Below are 22,361 nucleotides of genomic sequence, written 5' to 3' on the forward strand. Positions count from 1 at the left end.
AAAACAATACAATAAATCTTTCCATAAAACCAAATGGAAACTTCCAGAAACCACAAGCAACTTCAAGTTTGGTGGGTTCCCCCCCCCCCATTGCAACATTAAATACTTCTGGAGTCTAAACCACCTTCCTGAAGGGTTAAACTGCAAACAGCAGATTTCTGAAGTTAAGCACTGTAACATCCTTGTGAATGCAAAAAATGTGCTCATGTGCTGGCCTGCGGTCTAATGAGTAGATACACTTTTCTGAACACCAAGCTCAGAATCAAAGGAGCACTTAAGACTATCAAACATCAGTTCTGAGCGGGCATGTATAAAGATGCACATAATCCTAAATAAGGGAAAACTATGATTAAACTTTGAAATTTGCTTTGGCCTGCTATTTTCCTCTTGCTTTTAAAAAAAGTTTCTACAGTATTCAACACCAAAGTTGTACAATTCTTATCCCTCCCCTGTCTAAATGGCCACCACAAAACAGTCTTCCAACAAAGCAAATCTCATCTCTATTTGCAATTTTGACCATCAGAAGTGTTTCCTTATCCTTGCCTTGCATTAATTCACATAAAACACGAAGTCATTAATAAAGCTGAGTACCAGTGCTAAAATATACATCTAGGTTTAAACTTTCAAGCATATGAGCTCAAATTACCAGATCATACAATCACAAAGCTTCTCCTTAATTACAAACATAGTTTATAGTGGGGAGAGCAAGGTCGGACTGCTGAGGGCTGCAAGAGCCGTGGTAAAATCATGGGGGAAAACATCACTGGGGCAATTACCAACCAGCAGGAAAACCTCTGGTGAAAGCAGAAAAACTGCACTTCTCAACATCCTAGTGTTCCACAGTAGAGCGAGTAGGCCTGTGTGTCTTCAATCACACAGGAATAATGCCTTTCTATTTGTGAAAAAACTAAGGGACAATTTAGACAGGAAATATGCAACTTGAGGGATGATTTATTTTAGATGAAAAATAATTTGTAAAAATATTCCAGCCCTGCTCACTTGTCTGCGCTTGCAAACCTAAAGCTTCAATTACCTACTGAACCAAATGATAGTTAACAAGTGATCTACAGTGACTAGAACAGTAGTTTTTGCCATCCCTTAACCCTGAAAAGGTCGTGACTGTCTTGAGATACGCTTGGAAATAATTTTAACTAACAAATAAATGCAAGAACTGAGTTTCTTGAAGACTAATGCAGCTGCTACACTTGAGAAGCAGAACCACCACTTACAGCCCTACCTGCAGCGTGCATTCACTACCTCGCACCAGCAGATGGAGAACTTCACCAACTATCTACTCAACTGCTGAGCAGACAAATACACGAACGCCTCAGATAGAAAAAGGCAATCTTTCAACCTAAAATTCCTTTCAATCAAGAAAATGTCTTTACTAGTTCCACATAAAATTTCTTTCCTGGAAGTAAGATTTGCTAATTTCAATATACTCACTACACTAAAACAGAATTAACTACTGTTTTCATTATTTTGTAATTTTACATTCTTAGTATTATCTGACAGCTAAAGTTACTGCGGTATCACAAGAGTTTCTACTGATGACACCCACCGAGTGTTTCATCTGCATCACTCGTTATCACGCAGAACCTCAAAGGCAAGAAGAGGTGTGCGACGCAGAATGCCACTGTGTGAAGTAGGGGAGAAAAAAAAAGACAACCAGAGAGCCTCCTCTCAAGAATGGGACACTTAGGTAGTGGAACAGAGTGGCTAGCTGGAAGTGTGGTTGAAGGTTGTGTCTTATTCTGGATACAATGACCCTCGCTGAAAAAGGTGACATTAAGTAGAGACAGTGATATTGTTTGCTTTTTAGATATCTTGCTTTTTGTTTGTTTTCATTAATCAACTGTGGTGCTCTACTCTGGCCTCTACAGCTATAGATAAGCAAAAATGCTATTCAAGTGGAAAATATTTTTGTTAAAAAACAAAAACCACCCTAGGAAGTTAAAAAAACAGATCTTTTCATAAAAATTGACCTCTTGTGCTGCAGAGAAATTTTTTGTGATATTTCACTTCCCTCCAATGCTTTTACTTTATGAAAGTAAAATTACTTGCTTCTAAGAGACAATAGATGTCTCAAGTCAGATACATTTTCTACTACTCTAAACACACAAAAGAAACCACCCCACAAGCTATTTTATCACAGCTGCAGAAAAAGGACAAGTTAGTCAAAGCTTCCTTGTGACAGCTGACCCAGGATCAAGATAAAGACAGCACAGCATACTATGATAACACTTTCTACATAGCTGTAAGTTCACAGAAAGCATCCTGTGAAGCTCACCCATACCTAAATTCAAACGCACGCAGTTCACGCACAGCACGAGCAGCTTTCTGATGCCTATTACATTAAGAGGTACAAAAATTTCAGAAGAAAGGGCAAGAGTGCACAACAGTAGCAAAATGCAGCAGTTGCCTTTAGCTGTAAGAATCTTTGGAATACAGAAGCCAGCAGAAACTTTACTTTAGGACTTAAAATTTCAATTTAGCCTTGAAGTTCATTCACTGATTAAAACTATAATTAAAAAACTCCATTTCTCATTCCATACTACTCATGAATTTATTGTTACAAGTTGTAACACTTTATCTTGAAGTTTCTCCTCATATTTACAATAAAAATGGAATGTCAACACACTTTACAATTTCTGTAAAAATCCACACAACTGTATCACAACACCTCTGACCTGTTTCTGACCTAACCTGTAACCAATTTTACTGGTATTCCTTATCATCAATAATTTCTGATTTATTTTTTTTAAATATTGTCACAATCATTGAGCAGGTGTTCTTTGGCTATGTGAATCTAAGAGTGCTGACAATTTGAGTGCATTTTAATTCTTCACCATTTTGTAAGCCATGTAAACCTGTCATTTGAGAAGTTAGTAATCAGATGTAAGTTTGGCAAGTTTTTTTTTTGCTAGCTCTCAAAAGGACACAAGTTTTCACATTTCAGAATTTTTACAAATATATCTGCACTTCAAGTTAATTCCTCAGATGCCTAAGGACTTGCACGCTCCCTTAAATACAGATTAAATACCATGCTAGAAAGGCATCCAGTTAATTTGACAGAAAAAACCTTGCCTTTGCTAAATCCATACAATCTCAAATATCTTACAAATTTAGTAGCTTGTAATACTGACACAACATGACTTTAGATGACTCCTTAAAAACAGAAGTTTTTTTAGCTTACTAACTTAATTCTTGTTTTTTTTTCAAAGGATGAAAAATAGAAAAGGAAATACAATAAATGGAATCAGCCATATTTCAAGTCTCCTCCTCAGAACCACTTCCACTAAAATACCAGCTTGGGGCACAACACACCACACAATCAAGATTGTGATACTTTAAACCCATAGGTGGCATACAGAATTGCTTGGTGAACCTTCCCCCTTACCCAGGAGGGGAGGAGGAGGAGACAACAATAAACCACTCAGCTACTCACTGATATAGATATAGGAGTCAGTTGTTAAGTCTCCCCAGAAATAAATATTGTGTGACTGGCAATAGGAGGGAATTAGCCACGAATGCACACAAGGGCCTGAAACACTTTAGTTGATTTAAGAGTTTCAGACTCATTGCAAAGTCAGCAACAACACGCTGATCAGCATTTAGAGTTTCCCAGGCCATCAAGTGTTAGACACAACTCTGTTCAGACTCAATTCGTGCCACTCCTGCAGCCATAATGAACTCAAGATCATGTCTTGCCTGTTCTTGTCCCGTCCATGACTCCTACAACAAAAGGACTCCATTTTAAGTTTAGCTTCCCCTTTCCTCCCAAGTATTTTAACAGTGCCGCACAAGAAGAAATTCAACTCTAAACTGCAGAGCTGAGCTTAAGATTTCAGCAGGACCTTTTGAATAAACAGAATGATTGATTACTATCTGAAAGGACAAGAGAAATGGTAACATTAGCTTCATCAGGCAAGGGCTGGAGAAAGCCAAAATATGAACCTATGCTGGAGGCAACTGTAGTAGGCAACTACAGAAATCAGAATGAACTGTGGGACACAAAGGTATATCACAATGAAGTCTCTACATTTTTTAAACTTTTATACACATGCCTTGCTGCTAAACTACTACTGACGGTAATAAAACATCTAAGTGCTTTGGAAAAACAGACACTACTCGAACTGCCTTCTCTTCCACAGCTATTTGCTTTGTCACTCCAAATAGCTGAGAAAGAAGGGAAACTGTTGTTTTCAGGATATATTAACACATTACTTGGTGCATTAAGGAAAACTCTACTGGAAACATTGCAAGTTTTCGAAGTCTAGACTCATCTCACTCAAAAACATTGGCTCCTAACCTACTGTTCAGTGGATTGTTTCAAGTAACTTTTCAAGTTAAACAGAAACAAGTACAAAAACAAGTACAGTCAGCCCTCCAATGTAACGCACTCCACAAAGCATACTTCAAGGTTCTTTGTAATATAGCAATGGAACAAGGAACAGACCACAGGATTAAAGTTAAGCCAAATGAATGTAAACAACTACAACTACTGACTTAACCTGAATTGCATTGACCTACTTTGGCAGAAAGTGTTTGACAAGTCTGATGTAAGCTTAAGCCCTGATCCTCCTGGTTTGGCCTTCAACAGCTGTTTATACAAGATTCCAGGTGTGTGGCTGCTCTCACTCTTCCTCCACCCCCAGCCACCTGAACACACCAGACAGCACACGTGGTACTGCATTTCTCTCAGAAGATGCACTGAATCTTAGGGCACTCCAAAAAAAAAGAAAGTATCAGCAGTGACAAGCACACAGGCACAGATTTTATGATCAAGTGACCTTGACCTTGGTAGTTATGCACAGGCAAAACTTTTGGACCAACCTTGATGAAAGTCTGCTGAACCCTTTTACTTTTTTTTCCCCCCTTACTTTTTTTTTTTTTTAAACAGAGACAGTTTACAGGAACTTAAATTAAAAAATAAAAAAACCACAGAATTTTGTTGGTTGTCCACCCAGGGGAAAAAAAAAAAACACACCAGGTTTTTTTTCCTTCTCTGGACTAAGATACATTCCTTTCTCAGTCTATGTTTTTTTCTATACTGGATTTGGTTTTCTCATCTGAAATTCCATCTACCTTCTTCACACGATGGCAAGGACAAAATGCCGAAAGGAACATTTTCTGTGTATCAGTTCTATATGCCAGACCTGTTTTCAGGTATGCTGATAAAGACTTTAAAACTCATTACCTTTTATTACAAAGCAGAGCAAAGAATCCTACGTATTTCCTGGATGGAACTTGCAACGCACAGCTTACCACCACATCCTGACTCGGTTCTCTTTACTGTTTAAAATCTGGGCAACCAAAAAGTGTTTTCAAAGCTCAGCCTCCCAGGCTTCAGAAGCAATTTCTTCTTCAAAGTCTCCCCCCTGTGACACCACATAAACATGTTCTGAATGCCTACTTGCAAACAAAGTAAGAGTTCACCATTCCCACCCGAGGTAGCTAGCAACGTAGCTTGCAACACTGGGGTGAAACCTAAAATACAGGATAGTTTCTGAAATTTCAAGGTGTAGATCTATACCCAATAAGTACTAAAGCAGCTCTATACCCTCAAAGAATAAGTCCTCAGCTGTGGTCTCTATCTAAGGCTGTGCTTATGATTCTCCAATAGTTGTCACTATGGTCACCGCAGACCCAGCTTCAGCATTCACATCCTAGAATACCCTGTGGGCCACTTTCGTGCATGGTTTAAGCCCAGCCAGCAGCTCGGACTACACAACTGCGTCCTCACTGCCCCAGCTGGGATGGCAGAGAGAATTGGAAGAGTGACAAAACTTGTGGGTTGAGATACAGACAGTTAATAGGTAAAGCAAAAGCCATGCACGCAAGCACAGCAAAACAAGGAATTAATTCACTACTTCCCATCGGCAGGCATCTCTAGGAAAGCAGGGCTCCACCACACATAACAGTTACTTGGGAAGACAAACACTGTAATTCCAAGTGTCCCCCCCTTTATATACTAAGCACGACATGACACGGCACGGAATATTCCTTTGGTCAGCTGGGGTCAGCTGTCCTGGCCACGTTGCCTCTCAGCTTTTTGTACACTCCCAGTCTACTCACTGATGGAGCAGTGTGAGAAGCAGAAAAGGCCTTGAGAGTTCAGCAACAACCGAAACCACCAGTGCGCTATCAACACTACTTCTCATCCCAAATCCAAAACGCAGCACTACATCAGCTGCTAGCAAGAAAGTTAACTCCATCCCAGCCGAAACCATGACAGCCACTGACCTTTCTTAATTATATCCTGCAAAAACTCCCTGCTGAAAGACAGGAAAGCTGTCTCACTGCCCTAGTTTACTGACTCAATCACTAGTAAAGAGCATCTGTTGGTCATCTGCACAAAATTATTTTTCCCCCCATTTCCCACCTCAAATACATGAGATCTTTGGGAGCTGCATACCTACAAATGTTTTGAATCTAGTCATTCATGTTACAAAAAGCTTTAAATTGGGACCAAGCACAGCATCATAGAATCACACAATTGTTAGGGTTGGAAGGGACATTAAAGATCATCTAGTTCCAACCCACCCTGCCACGGGCAGGGACACCTCCCACTAGATCAGGTTGCTCAGAGCCCCGTCCTGCCTGGCCTTAAAAACTTCCAGGGATGGGGCTTCCACCACCTCTCTGGGCAACCTGTGCCAGTGTCTCACCACCCTCATGGTGAAGAACTTCTTCCAAACGGCCAGTCTGAATCATCCCATCTCTAGTTTTAATCCATTCTCTCTAGTCCTACTATTACCTGACATCCTAAAAAGTCCCTCACCAGCTTTCTTGTAGGCCCCCTTAAGATACTGGTAGGCCACTATAAGGTCTCCTCAGAGCCTTCTTTTCTCCAGACTGAACAACCCCAACTGTCTCAGTCTGTCCTCATTAAGAGAGGTGCTCCAGCCCTCTGATCATCCTTGTGGCCCTTCTCTGGACATGTTCCAGCATGTCCATATCTCTCTTGTAGTAGGGGCTCCAGAATTGGATGCAGTACTCCAGGTGGGGTCTCACGAGAGTGGAGTCGAGGGGGAGAATCACCTCCCTCGACCTGGTGGCCATGCTTCTCCTGATGCAGCCCAGGATACGATTGGCTTTCTGGGCTTCAAGTGCACACTGACAGCTCATCTTGAGCCTCTCGTCTACCAGCACCCCCAAGTCCTTTTCTTCAGGGCTGCTCTCAAGCCAGTCACTGCCCAGCCTATATCGGTACTTGGGATTGCCCCAACCCAGATGGAGGACCTTGCACTTGGTCTTGTTGAACTTCATGAGGTTAGCATGGGCCCACCTCTCCAGCCTGTCAAGGTCCCTCTGGCTGGCATCCCTTCCCTCCAGCATGTCAGCTGCCCCACACAGCGTGGTGTCGTCGGCAAACTTGCTGAGGGTGCACTCTATGCCACTGTCCATGCTGCTGACGAAGATATTAAACAAGACCGGTCCCAGTACTGATCCCTGAGGGACTCCACTTGTCACTGGCCTCCACTTGGACATGGACCCATTGACAGCCACTCTTTGGGTGCAGCCGTCAAGCCAGTTCTTTATTCACTGAATTGTCAGTCCACCAAAGCCATCCCTTCTCTTAAAAGGATTTGTTAGTACCCAATTTCACAGTAAGTTTTAATTCAGCCATCATCTGCCATAAAGTCTTTGTTAAGAAATGCTATTATTTGTAAAATGAAAAAGCCTTCATTGATGAGAGACTGACGAGACAATAAACAGCTCTGGAATACCCCTATTAGCCCATCTTTGCAAAAGTCTCATGAGATTTTAAGCACTTGACATTATTACCTGTGCAGAAGACTTTAGTCTGTCAGGCATAAAGAGTTTGCCCATTACTGACAGACAGTATTAATAGCCAGTTGTTGATCAGTCCCCAGAAGCAGCTCCTCCTCATTCTGAAGCAGATGAACAGAAGTGCTGATAAGAAAATAGTCTCTTAAGTAGTCTGAAAATCACTTTCCAAAGCAGTAAGATGCTGTTAGCTAGTATCATAGGAGAACCAAAGGACCAAAATTTGTTATGCATCAGTCCAGTGACACTGTCTACAAGATTTAAAAAAAAATTTGTTATTTCAGTAATTTCAGAGAGTAGTGTTAACTGCTAACAAAAGTCTGAATACCTGACTGACAGTGACAAGAATGGATGCCTACAGCAGAGTATGACGCAGCTTGAGTGGTGGAACTAGGCAGTTCCTAGCAATACTACTTCATCAGAGCAGCATGGTTATGCTTTTTTTCACAGTACACAGTGATAAGATGTTAACAAAACAACAGTTTCAGCCTGTTACTTACTATTAGAGGTCAGCTACATGCAAACTGCTGATTACATCTCAAGAGGTTGTATGTATACCTTTATGAGTGAATGAACACTAGCTCTGCCACAATTTTGTGCACCCTGTAGCATCCCATCAACTGTAGATTTCAAAACAATTAGTATTGCTTCTCTACCCACACCAGTCCAAAACGTTTGGTGGGGCTTGTTTGTAAGACACTGCATAAAACAGTCTCATCTCTGGAAAGCCTAAGATGGCTTAGTGACCTGTCAAAGTTCCACTGAAAGATTTCAGCTTAACCTAATGTCCAACATATAGAAGAAGCCCTATCCTTCCTCTGACATGAAAGAGGTGCACAGAGAACCTAGCAGTCCTCTTATAGCACACTCTTTTTAACGGTCTCAGCTCCTGAGCTGTGTGCCTACAGCTCTGCCTATTCCCAGGCTACAACTATCTTAAGACTGTCCAGTGGGCCTAACAGACCCACAGAAACAGGAGGTACCAGGTAACAGTGACTTGTTCACTGGCAACACTAAAATATCAGGACTTTCTAAGACAGATATGTATGAATCAGTGATGGTTAATACATACAGATGTCTGATATTCACTGAGTCTGTCTCATGCACCTGTTTTTCAGAAGCGAAACTGCTGTCTGCGCACATATTTCACAGGAATTAGTGACCTACAGAGTGACCAGGCTGCAAAATTCATTGCCACAATAAACAGCTTTGTACAAAGGTATTTAACAGAGAATACTCATTTCAAGCAGGTTTATATAAGCCGTAACAGTCAAATGTTAAGAATGAGAAAAACTGTAAAGATGTGTAGAAACCAACCAAACAAAAACCACTAAACAACCACTTTTGGAATGTGTAATCCTGTTCAGTCTCAAAAGGCATACAAATGACAAAAATTTCGGCAATTTTTAACATTACCCTGATCATAGGCCAACTAAGACACCTTGACATAAAGGACATGCTGAATACTCAATATCTTTTAAAACAAGACCTGTTTCTTTTAATGAAAGGAAATGCTTAATAATGTAGTTTGTGGTGGCCAGAAGGTTACAAACCACAGTAAAATATAATGCTCCTTTACTTTCAGTATCACCTTCAGACAGCAATCAGTAACAGCAGGACAGGAGAGAGAATCCTCTTTTATAACAAAACACAAAGCAGCTTTAGTGCAAGAACTGAAAGACATTTCCCTAACCTTTCACCACAAATGTAGTTTCTGCAGCTATAGTTCTTAAGCAGATCAAGTCACAGTTCACATAATTTTGAATAGGCAAAATGTGGCCCATGACAAAATATTCACTATTTCAGCCAGTGCTAAAGTTCAAAAGCTTATTGCACATAAACATTTCAAGTTATTTAAATAACTCACTTCCAGCAGCAACAGAACAACATAGGCCTGTTGCCTTTAGCAAAAGAAAATAGAAATGAGGTCAAGTGTAAAAATAGTAGATGGTTACATTCCTGACACTTGAAACCTCATCTTAGAGCTATGCATTTACTGCAGTCTCAAAAAAAAAAAAAACCACAAAACAAAACAACCCAGGCCCAAATAAAAAACAAAAATACCGAACTTGATCAAGCTCCAAGTGCATTAAAATCTTTGGGTTTTCTGATCCTTCCAAATATATCTAAAAGCACCAAAACAGCATGCAATAATCACAGCATAAAAGACTTAATACTTATTATCAAAATATTTACTTTCATAGCCTGAGAATCTCTATTTTTATTTATTATGTGTCATCCTTCTTATGAGATGCTAAACAAATAAAATTAAAGAAAAAAAATGAAGTCCTGATCCTGTTTACTAGATTCTTAAAATAGCCCAGCGCAATACAACAATATGTTTTGAGAAGATACTTCATTACTCAGGCTTGTAATCCTCAAGAGGGAAGAACGAGCAAGGCCAACTCCTTTTTCCTGCTTCTCTTCCTCAGAATCATGATAGAAGGTTCTTTCACTGATGCAAACTTCCAGAAGCAGCACACTTGGATTCATCAATTTTTTCAAATGTTACTTGTTTACTAAACCATATGCACACTAACAGTTGCTTTTATCTTGTCAAATAAAGCAATGGTTATCTACTTGCCCCTAACTTTCTTCTTTTTAATCCCCAAATCCTGCATATCTCCAAGCACCTCACATTTAAAGTCCATGTGATAATCTGCCTCATTCTCCAGACATACTGTAAATCCATGAACAACATACCCTAAAATGATGGGACCTTGACCATAAATCCCTATTTCTTAAGATGTCCAATGCCTACTTTATATAAAGCAGGGATTAACTATCCCTTCATGGTTCTTACCAAAGGAAAAGTGGTAAGGTTTATCAAAATTTTCAAAATGTACAAATTAAGTATGAATTAAATCTACTTTTAAAAATAAATCTACCAAAGATGTCTCAACACAAATGCAAGTCACCCAGAAAAGAAATAAACTCCTTATTTTACAATTTGAAAGGCTAAAGCATTAGCACTGTACAAAAGCCTGTTCTACAAAGTTTCATGCAATCATTCTAGCATTCTCCCTGTTCTGTTGCTATTAAAATACCCTACTTTGAGGTACCATTTCAAAGTATTGCTTTTGTAACAGCATCACTTTAATTCACACCTCTGTGGCCAGCCAGTAACTTCTACCATAAATTTTCAACTGGGCTTGCAAATGATTAAACAGATTATTTGCCAGCACATAACCTAACAGAGTTAACTTTGTTATGTGACAAAAAGCTAATCTGCACAAAGAAAAAAGAGCAGAGAGGCACGCTTGCAGGTGTTGGAACCCACCTAGACACCCTGACCTAGCTGCTCCCAGGGCTATCACAGGAGAACCATCAGCTCCCCTCACTTCCCCACCACCAGCAGGCCTCTCCAGGGCACTCTTCAGATTGGGAGGTGTGGCTGCTTACAGGGATCCCAGAGTTATCATGGGAGGCAGGGGAAAGGCACCTGGGGACTGCACAAGTCCTGTTATGGGATGTTTAGGGGAGAAACCAAAGGTGGGGAAGGGGAGGGATCAAAGCGGCTTGGGGAGAAACAAACATGGGAAAATAGGGCTATGGTAACAAGAGGGACAGGTCACCTGTGAACAGGTTGCAGGTCAGTATGCATGTCTAGCTGTGCTCTGCCCTGAATCACCACAGTCTGTCCCGTCTGCTCATTAATCTCCTTTTGTAACTGTTTTCCTGGGGCTCTATTCAGTGTGCATGCCTGCCTACGTGACGAGTCTGGCCACAGGCACCAGTGGTGCCAGCAAAGGAAGGGGTGAGCTCTTGGAAGTCAGGATGTGACCACAGGGAGTTGCAAGCTGGACTAGCCAGCAAAGTATCAGCGTGGCCCAGGACCTGAGGATGGGGCAGACTGTTCAAATAAGGCAAGTGAAGGAGCTAGCTGCTGGAGAAAAACTGGGGTCCAAGTGAGCTGCTGGAGAATCTGTGGTGTTCAGGGTGGGGGAAAGCTGAGCATGAGTGTGTGTGCAAGAGGCAATGGTGGATAAATGGACCCAACAGCCAGTTTCAAGGTAGAACAAGTATCTAAACCCAGCAACTGGAAGGGTCCAGTTCTGGGCTCCCTGTTTCAAGAGGGACAGGGAACTGCTGGAGAGGGTGCAGCAGAGAGCTACCAAGATGATTAGGGGACAACCTCTCTTATGAAGAAAGGCTGAGGGATTTGGGTCTCTTCAGTCTGGAAAAAAGATGACTGAGGAGGGATCTTATCAACACTTATAAATACTTAAAGGGTGGGTGTCAGGAGGATAAGGCCAGGCTCTTTTCAGTGGTGCCCGGGGACAGGACAAGAGGTAATGGGCACAAACTTGAACATAGGAAGTTTCACCTAAACATGAGGAGGAACTTCTTTACCCTGAGGGTGGCAGGGCACTGGAACAGGCTGCCCAGAGAGGTGATGGAGTCTCCAACTCTGGAGACATTCAAAACACGCCTGGATGCATTCCTGTGCAACCTGCTCTAGGTGACCCTGCTCTGGCAGGGGGGTTGGACTGGATGATCTCCAGAGGTCCCTTCCAACCCTGTGATTCTAGCAAACATTCAGCTTGACCATCCAGAAAGTGCAACAGGATAAGGCCACTGCTGCTTTTTATGCTTGCATTAGTGCCGTTTTCTGCGGTGATGTGGTGGCCAACTACGTATTTATGTACATACGTGCTGAATACAGGTGTTTCTGTGCTACTGAGAGTACGTGCTTAGCCTCACTAGTGGCTGGACCTAGGGCCATGCACACTTAAATTAAGAACTAGAAATACTTGAACAAAATCCCTTATACACCTTCTTTAAACGCCAAAACCAAAATACATAAGCACATTTTTAACTTGAAAATGTTTCTGTACTATTGTGGGGTTTTTTTGTCTCCAGGTATGAATCAAGTACTATTGCAAATACAGCTCCCAAGTTAAGGTTTACTTACAGTACAGACAACAACAGATGTGGGCTGGATGGGATTTGGAGCATTCAGGAAAGCTTCAGTTACTATTTCAAGATATTCATACAAATTTTTCACCAAGAAATGGAAGCTGAGAACGTTTTATCATTGCTTGTGTAGCAGCTGTGCACTTACACAGCATATCTTCATCCCCACAGTCCTATCCCTTCAGGTTTTTTTTTTCAGCCATACAAAACACATGGTTTTCACCTGAGAGAAGTGTAGTTTAAAGATATAACACAAGAGGCTGCTGCAATCACATAACCTGCCGTAGTTATATCACGAACTACCCCAATTTATCCTGAGCATCCCAGAATGGAGGAGTCAAATCCTACACTGACTTTTTCTGACCAACTGAATTACTCCAGGAGACATCACAGAATCTCAGGAAACTCAAAAGTAATGAGTCTTAGTCATAATGAATGCATAATTAACTGAAGTAAATAAGCAGAGACTAAGGCCTATGGGATTTATAATGTCGCAACTGTCAGCTCAACAGAAGTTCTCAAGAAACTCAGCAACTGAACTTTTCTGTGTCCTTCCAGTTTCACTGACCTGTCTGCAATAATGCCAAATTTAGAATTTCTTGAAGGAAGAACACAGCAAAGCTTAAGCAACTAGACAGCAGGTGACTAGATTCAATGGAAACAAAACCACAGTTCATTCTCAAAAGGGTAAAAGGGGAGAGTTTTGCAAATGAACATCAGTCACATGCCCCAGCAGAAATGCCAGCAAAACCCCACCTGCCAGAATCCAACAAAAACAACAAGAGTAAACAAGAAGTTTATGAGTCTCAGGCAAAGATTTTCAGCTGAAATCAAATTCTTTAGTGGCAAGCTAGTGTCCTAGTAGAAATACTCACAGCATTCATGATTACTTGAAATTATTAGTACTGTAGAGGTATTAACCTTTTGCTTTCTCTGCTGAAATTAAGCATCTCCTTTAGTGAACTTCAAAGTTCACTCTTTCAGAAATGCTAACTTGCATACATTTTAGCTATACCTATTCAAGCAAAACCAATCATGTTGAAAAGATGATTACCAGGATAGGGGCTCCAATTCTTCTCTTTAACTTCTATATATAGACCATTATATAGTAAAGTGGCTCCTTCTTTCAAATATACATCAAGAAAACCACATGGTGATTCCTGAATATCCGCTGAAAACATTTGCTACAGAAAAAACACAAATAAATTCTCCGAATAGTAACCACTTCTCATTTTCTCCCAACCACACTGTCCTAATTCCTTTTTCAATGTTAAAACAACCATTTAGAGGAATCAAGTCTTTCATTTGAGACACAGACACCACAGGCATATCTACTGCTGGATGTGATTCACTAGCTGACTACTACCATAAACAATTCCAATGACTTTATTACTTCACTTATGGAAGCCATAAATTGATGCCGGTATCTCTTTTTGGAGAAGCAGCTTTTTTGTAATTTTTTTTTAAAATACAAATTATTAAGACATGTCATCTCTGAGATGTTCTCTTTGGAATTTAGTTCCCTTTCACTCCTGAAGACGACAGGAACTGATAGCAAATGCTGTTTGTTTTGCTTAAGGGATAGTACCAATACACTTACTTTGAGCAGTCACATTCAGGAGTGCTGTGTGTCTACTATATTACTGCATACCGCCTTTCACTACATCTTACACTATTATTGTATAGGGACTCTGATTTGACTCTAACTCCTACCGCTAAATCTGGAAAATAAATTGCAGACATAAGCTGGAAAAAAAAAAAAACAAACCACTTTTCAATGACAGTTAGATGCCTCCTAGTGGAACATTATCCAGTATCACAAAGTTGTTGCTACTCATCCTGAAAAGTTTTCAAGATTGATTAATTTGCCATTAGAAATATGCAACTGTCATTTAAGACTTTAACAAGACAATTGTTAAAAAGAAAAAGGAAGAAATAATCATGATTACCGACAGCTTTAATAAGCATTATCTATTTAGAAATCATGCAAAGGTAAGTTTTTGTAATAATAACAGCAAGCCTTTGATACTTGCAATGTGACTCAGGTGCTTAAACACAGACCTCTAGAGCTATTTTAGGTAGTTACACTAACTATAGGCTACTTGGCCTATGATATGGCAACAATTAGTATTAAGTAACACAACAGAAAACTCTTCTGCCCACATCCTGTCCTTGCTTCCCCACGAATAAACAAGATGAGCTGCTCTTGTTGTTTTAACACTCCTAGACAGAACATAAACTGCATAAAGCTGGGGGATGTGTCTTTTGAAAGGAACACAACAGTTGGGACTAGAAATGCAACCAGATAAAAGTTAGGCGTCATCGGCCAAAAGACTCATAAGAAAAGACACGAAAAGAATGAAACTGGAGACCCTCTGACTTGTAACCAGAATATGCAGTCTGTCATCATCATTTTCTAAAAACTCTCAGACATCCTGTTCACAGTCACTACACTGCCATACGACTGGTTGGTCGTTCATGTATTCTGTCTGTGTGTGTGTATAAACACACACAATCTCCAGGAAACCATGCACGTTAGCAAACAAGACTGTCCCTTCTCTAACTGATCAGCTCCTCTACTTAGACTTATCCTGCCTGACATCTATTTTTTTAAACTTTGGAAGAATGTAGGCCTTCAGTATACCCTGTCTCATAACTAGCAGGTCCATGCTGTCAACTCAAATGCCCTATAGCACCTTCATATAAATGTCCCTCATGCAAGATTCCAAACATCCCACATCACTATCATATCACTTGCACTAAGCCTGTTAGGTTTTAAACCTACTTTTAAGTTTTCGCCAGCAAGGTCTGGATTGTTTCCTCAAACGAGCTTTTAAACATTAATTCCATTTGTCATCTTTTACATCCTAGAAACACTGCAAATCCAAGTTCAGCATTTGTTTTGCAACTGTATGCTGAGCAAATACTACTTTGAGAAAATAAGGAGTGAAATGCAATACTTGAGAGAAATTCTAAGCCTCAATATTTTACATCACCTTACAACACTCGCAATATCTTAGATCTACAACTTCGTGCACCTCAGAACGCAAAGTTCTGCATTTGTAATAAACTAGATATTTACATCCTTTATTTGATAAACGCTATACAAAACAAAGCTGTAACTCCAAAATTAGCCTTCATTAAATGCATCTTCTAAGCAGTGGGCTCAAAATCTTTTACTGCCCCATGACAGCCCTCTACCCAGAGGAGAGGTTTACTCCTGCTCCACAGTCACCTCCCCACTCTAGAACTCCCCCATGTGAAAACACACCAGAATCTGTAGTCTGAGAGTTACCATGGTGATTCCTGATGTCACCTCTAAACTATTTTAGGGCTATGGAGTTTGGAGTTTTGTCTTTTTTTTTTTAGGTTGTCTTTTTTTTTTTTTTTAAACTGCTCTATGATGACTTCTAAACCAGTATTTTCTCCGCACAAAAAAGGATGAGTTTTATTTTTGTGCTTCAACTTAAACGACTAATAAAATTCGTTGAGAAATAAGTCACATACCAACTGCGGTCACAATGTACAAGTGATGGACACCACAGTTACTCTCTGGATACAACTTCCAATACTTCTTGCTTTCAGGAAGAAGTTTCTTAGGACTGCCATTTTCAAAGACATCTTTACTTTCATTTTACTTTTCCTTTAAAGATTTCCAATAAGCTTCTGATGAGAAGTACATTTAACACAAATTCACACACATACACTTCATCGTGATTTCAAGCTCCTTGGGTTTAGTTCACACTACTGTCAAATTTGCTATAGCAACACTAACTCTGAAACATAAAGTTGGCATGACATACCAGGACAGAAAAAGGATAGAGAACTAACACTACTGTTGTGAGTGGCAGCCAACTAATCTTTCAGTCCTGCAAATAATTATATTCAGCATCCTAAGCTACTACAAATTCTACCCTTTCTTCCAAGGCCCACAGTCCAGCCCAATTGCCTTAAACAACATAGCAGCAGCAATTGCTTTAAGTGCTTGTGTTAAGCAGGCCTGAAGGCTCCCATTAATAATAAGTTCCAAAGTAACTGGAGCACAGTAGTTATCTCCTGATGTTTTAATTATACCCATAATATTTAATATAAACTACTTCACTTTACTCCCCAGAACACCATAAAATAAAGTTGAACAGTGTGATCACACTTCTGCAAAGCAGATACATCAAAAGAATTCTCCACCAAAAAATCCACACCTGTTGGCTGAAGATGATGAAGCACAGAGACCAACTTCTGACCCTACTGGAAAATTCCTAGAGTGCCCTTAGGCCAGTCACATACCTGTTTATTCATTTGCAAAACAAGATGGCGCATACATTCTTCCCAATTTTGCTTTGGGAAATTTACATTCTAAGTAGGTAAAATAAATGAGATAATATTCAAATACTCAAGAGTGCCAAGTGGGGTAGAGTTCAAGACACTTTTCTTACACAGAGAACTAATTAATGATCAGCTACAGAGCACCACTTCCAGTTTGGGGTAAAATAGCAGATCTGTGACATTCCTGCTGAAAATGGGAACAAAGCAGGAAATGAAGAGAACAAATATATGTAAAGACGCTTCTCATCCAGAAACCATGACTGTACTCTCAGGTGTTTCTCACCATGCACTGAAGACTGGGATGAACATTCACATACTGCCTAGCTATTTCAGAATTGCTTTGAATGTATTTGCTTTGGTGAACTCATAAAAATCCTGGCATAAACCTTTCTGGAACACTGCATGGAAAAGTTGTCTTGCCTATATTGAGTTTTGGCAGCATCTTTGGGAAAAAAAAGCCCTGTACTACTAACCATGTCTTGCAGTAGGAACTTCAAATTTGATCTCTGTGTTACTCTTTCTTCTTTCAAGTTTGCATAAAAATTGTGACAGGCAATATGGCTCTTTAGAGACTTCCACCTGCACTGGTATCATGCCTAAGCCTACCTTTAACTTCAGAATACACGCTTACCATCTCAAAGCAACTGCACTTCAAGTTTACAGAAACACAGCCAAGTGACTGCTCTGATATGGTCCGGCACAGGCACAGAAAACAATAATACATGTCTGGCAGTCAGGTTCTATTCTTAGTCTCCTATTAGGCAGAAGCCTCTTTGAAAGGAGCTGCTGCAGCTTGGGGCAGTTACTGACAGGCAAACAGAAGATTGAGCAACAGAAACGACCAATATGCCAAAATTAGGACTACAAAAATGGCAAGACTTCATAAATTTATAAACAGAGTACTGCAAGATTGAAACTAGCTGGTCAAATATCTAAAGTAAGTCATGACACGAAGTCTGAGACTGGATGAAGAAAACCCAGAGAGAATGCCAATTAGGAGAGGCAGAAAGATTTTTAGAATAATTCTGGAGTGAAGATCGGAGATTATGCAGAGAACAAACCTAATCCTACACAGACCCAGTGACAACATTTGGCCATCCAGTATTACATATTTTTTCTGTTTCTGTGATTTCATTACATTCTCCTCACTGCAGACCTCCCAACAACATCCAATTGTTTTTTGTTGCATTTCTGAAGGACACTGACTGTGGTAAAGAACATCTGGCTAAGTGACCATCTCCAAAGACCTCATTGTGGCTGTCTGACCTCACTCACATACTTCTTACATCCTTATCATATTATATTCATTCACCCAAGGGCAGTTAAAATACCAATAGATCTTTCACACATTTGTCCACCTACACATCCAAAATATTTTTCAAGTTTTCCCAACAAATCAGGCAGGAGTTCTGCAGAAAACAGTTCCGTTTATCCAAGCCTGATTCCTTCCACAGATGGTCTGCCCAGTGCCCAGAGTAAGGTAAGGGTCCTGTGGGGGAAAAAAAAAAATGTATCACACACATTACAATTCATTCGCAAGAATAAGGAATTATGATACAAAGGCATTCTCAAAATACACTCTGATCATTTACTAACTTTAAGCCTCAGATATATTGCATCTTCCATCTTAAAAGCATACTCTGTAATACAGAGGGCATAAGGTCAAGAGGGACTGGGTATCCTCATTCATTCACTGAAGTGCTGACTAGCCTTACCTGTGTCTCTTTTTTGAGTGTCTCAAAGTTTACCCCTCGTTATCAGAAGGAACCTTATTTCCTTGCAGTTCAACAGTGCTTGACTTTTACTTGACAGGAACAGAAAATACCCACTAGAAGAACAGTAGCTACATGGGCACTGGTAAGTACTGCAAGGACACAAGCATTCTCCACACATTGCAGCAGTTCAGTACTTCCATCTCTTCTCTCACGCAGACCCTAAAGACGTTTTCCTTCATCTTCCACCACGAAAAATGAACACGCACACACACGCGCGCGCACACCCCTTCCCATCATAGGAGATTTGGGTTGTTTTTCTTCCCCCCTTTTGCTGCCAAAGACTACAGGGCTGTACAAAGCAGGCCCAGGCTGCTGACTGCGTATCAAATAAACGCCAAGATTCCTTCCCCCTCCGCCCTCCCTTCCCCTTCCTCCAACTTCACTGCGAGCCGCTGACAACTGCCGAGGCAGCGGGGGGGGGGGGTGGGGGGGAGGAGGGCGACGACAGAGGCGAGAGAGGACCTGCACATGCACAGAAGAAGGCGGCCCGAGGCTCCGGGCCGAAGAGGATTCGCTTTAACCGCAGACCGCAGCTCAGCTACAGGCAGACGTGACCCCGGGCCGCCTCCCCCGAACCAACAGATAACAACAAAGAAAACAGCCCGGGGAGGAGGTGGCTACCCCGCGGCGAGTTTCTGCTCCTCCCCTCACGCTGCTCCCAGCCAAAACACAGACCTCAATGTAAACAGAGAGAAATGTGCGCGTATGGCGGAGCGGGGCCGGGGGGGGGTGCACAGCCATGCTCCTTCCCCGGCGGCTGCCGCCACTAACGCCCACCGCGGCTTCGGGGCGGAAAAGCGAAGTTACCCTGCATTCTGCACACTTTATTTACATAAAGGAAGTATTTGGCCCCCTCGCTGCTGTTCGGACCACCTCCTCTCCCGACAGGAGAAACACTCTTCTTCTCAGCCCGTAGGTTCTTCTTGAAGCAAAACAACGCTTCCCCCTTTGCCTCCCCCCGAAATGCCTCGGCCTGGAAGACGTAACCCCCACAAGACCCTAAGGTTGTTAGGGATCGGGAAAAAAAGCTCCCGTCCTCACTGCATTTCCTTAAAGGCAACAAAAAATAAAAACAATGTGACGGGGAGGAGTCAGGGCGCTGCGGGGGACGAGCGCTGCCCTCACCTTGCCTTTACCCTCCCCCGTCCCCCCCACCTCGACCGGATTCCAAGGCTGGAACCTCCTGTCTTGTCCCCGACCCCTCACACCTGCCCCAGGCCCGCGGCAGCTACACCAGCCACCCCCCTCCTCCCCCCCCACAGCTTTTTGCGCCAAGGATTATTTATTACGCAGGCGGCGAAAGGACGCGGGGAGGTATCGGGAGGAGGAGGAACGGGCTGCCGAGGGCGTACGCGCACTCTCCCCGTCCCGTCCCTCCCCACCCCGCAGGAGCGGACCTGTCCCGGCTGCGCGAAAACAACCTTCCATTTTCCAACACACCCCCCAACTCCCCCGCGCCTGCGTGCGGGGCCAACAGACAATAGGAACTGGGGGGGGGGGGAGGGGGCCATCGCAACTCACCGTCCCGGCTGTCGGACGGCGGCCTCCGCGCCCCACAGCGCGGTCCTGCCCACACTACCCCCCAGCAGCCCCCCCCGGGGGACACTCACCCGTTCCGCAGCGGGCCCCCGGACCCTGCACAGACCCCGTCTGAAGGTGGGGGGGAGGGAAAGAGGAAGGCAGGCAGGAGAGCGCTCCGGTCGCCCGCGGGGGCGATCGCCGAGCGAGCAGGAGCCGACGTTACCCTTCCCCCGTCCCGGCCCGCCCGTCGGAGGGGTCCCCGGGCCGCCGCCGTTTGTGTCGGTCGGTGCGAGCGAGACGGAGCGGGGAGGAGGGGCCCCAACAGCTGAGAGGATGTAAACACACGGTCACGTGACCCTGCCTCCGCAGGCGGCCAAACCCCCTCCGCGCCACGGGGCAGCTGGGCGCGAGGGGGTGGGGGGGAGCGCTTCGCTTCGAGTCATGATTGGCTGTGCTTTGCCAGCTCAAGAGCCAATGGGAGGGCGGCGTTCGCGGCGCTCGTCACCAGTCGCTTGGGGGAGGTAGGGGATTCTCATGCTCGCGGTAGCGAGCGGCGGGCGGGGCCGGGCCATCTCTTCACTGTCCCCTCCCACCTGTGTCCCCTCCACTCGTGTACCCCCCACCCGTCGCGGGTGGCCCGCTTGTGTCCTGTGAGCCGCGGAGAAAGGAAGACAGGACCGGATTGTGGCAGCGGGGAGGCCGGGGCTGGCCTTGGGGGGTAGGGGGAGCGGCAGCACTGCGGGAGGGCGGGGGAGGACACGCAGCTCCTCGGGCCCGCTTTTTAAAAAACTCGGGAAGGTGCCTGGTGCCCACCCGAAATTGCTCCGCTTTCATCGGGCCTCCTAATTTTAAGGCGGTTTCGCCTTTCTTCGGCAAGCAGAGGCAAGGGGAGGGCTGGCGTCCCCTCGGATCCCCCTCCCGTAGGGCCTCTCCCCAGGCGGGTCAGCAAGTGACACTGTCCCTTCCAGAGAAGGGACTTCAGGCTCCCGCGTTGCCGATGCTTGGAAAGATGGTTCGAAAAACCATGAGGAGAAAGAGAAGTCCCAGGGAAAGCTCGGAGGAATTAGGGAAAGGAGGAAGCACTGTGGAAGGGAATAGACAGGAGTGGAGGTGGAGAGAGCCTCCGGCCCTGTTGCAGGCTGGTGAAATTTGGGGTGATCAGAAGTATTGGGTCATTCTGAGTGAGCCCTGGTCGTGAGCGAGGTCTCCGAGGCATCATCCCATGTGTGGTTTCAAAGAGGGCTGGAGGGATGATGTGAGATTTGTGGAGTTGCAGAGTGGGGAAAGTAGGCTGCTTCTGGTTGTTCTGAAGAATTAAAAGTACACAGGTGTCAGGACTTGTTAGCAGCTTGGCTAATCAGGTTTCCATTCAGGGAAGGAATGAGAAACACTGGAGATCGGTATCGGAAAATGTATGATAAACATGCTTGTGGAACAGTAAGTTCACATTCACCCAGTGATCTGGTAAAGGGTGTAGTGTTTATGGATTTCAGGCTACTGGATATGAAAATCTGAAGTTCTAAAGCGGATGTTACAATAAAAACAGCAATTCAGGTAACTTGGTGACATTTACAATGAATGATAGCTTAATCTGGAGTGGTTTAAGCATTGGGAGTTTTGCGAAATGCAGCTGAGAGGCATAAAGTTTTGAGCTTTAGCCAAAGTTTGAGTACTGGTGGAACAGGATTTCTGAGTAAAAGCCCTGAGAAATGGAAGTACACAAAAATGTAGCTGGTAAGAGGCCAGGAGTGAGTATTAGTCTGTTGGGGGGCAGAATTAGTTAATAGCTGCAGCACACAGTGGTTGTAGATGGCAACAACTGAGGTGCAGATAACTGTAAATATAAGGGGGAGAGTTTCTGCTAGGCTATGACTGAGAAATAATTCTGTCTTTTGAGGGATTTAAATAGTCTTACAAATTGCCATACTGTTACAGCTGTAACTGCTTTCCCCTTGCATGAAACAAATTCCATTTTTATATTGAAATATGCCTTGCTGTCAGATAGTAAACTTAAATAATTTTTGCTGGCCT

General features: G+C 43.0%; 1 protein-coding gene and 1 long non-coding RNA gene across 10 annotated transcripts in view; one reads left to right on the top strand and one right to left on the bottom strand.

Moving 5' to 3' along the window:
* The window catches only part of PCMTD1 (protein-L-isoaspartate (D-aspartate) O-methyltransferase domain containing 1), a 45,438-nt gene extending 24,715 nt beyond the window's left edge, over window positions 1-20,723 (bottom strand). For 3 of the 9 annotated variants that reach the window (XM_074577020.1, XM_074577019.1, XM_074577018.1), the window contains exons 1-2: window positions 20,420-20,673; window positions 18,397-18,523 (exon numbers count right to left, since the gene is read on the bottom strand). The gene's annotated coding sequence lies outside the window, so the exon portion shown is untranslated. Of the gene's footprint in view, window positions 1-7,791; window positions 7,921-18,396; window positions 18,524-20,419 lie in introns of all 9 variants that reach the window. The other 6 variants (XM_074577017.1, XM_074577016.1, XM_074577011.1 and 3 more) reach the window with 5 other exon arrangements.
* Window positions 20,724-21,396: 673 nt separating this feature from the next.
* LOC141739540 (uncharacterized) overlaps window positions 21,397-22,361 on the top strand; it is a 42,359-nt gene continuing 41,394 nt past the window's right edge. The window contains exon 1 of the long non-coding RNA XR_012585734.1: window positions 21,397-21,884. This is a non-coding gene — a long non-coding RNA (uncharacterized LOC141739540). The remainder of the gene's footprint in view (window positions 21,885-22,361) is intronic.

Source organism: Larus michahellis, chromosome 2 (assembly GCF_964199755.1).
Source record: "Larus michahellis chromosome 2, bLarMic1.1, whole genome shotgun sequence".
Taxonomy (NCBI): domain Eukaryota; kingdom Metazoa; phylum Chordata; class Aves; order Charadriiformes; family Laridae; genus Larus; species Larus michahellis.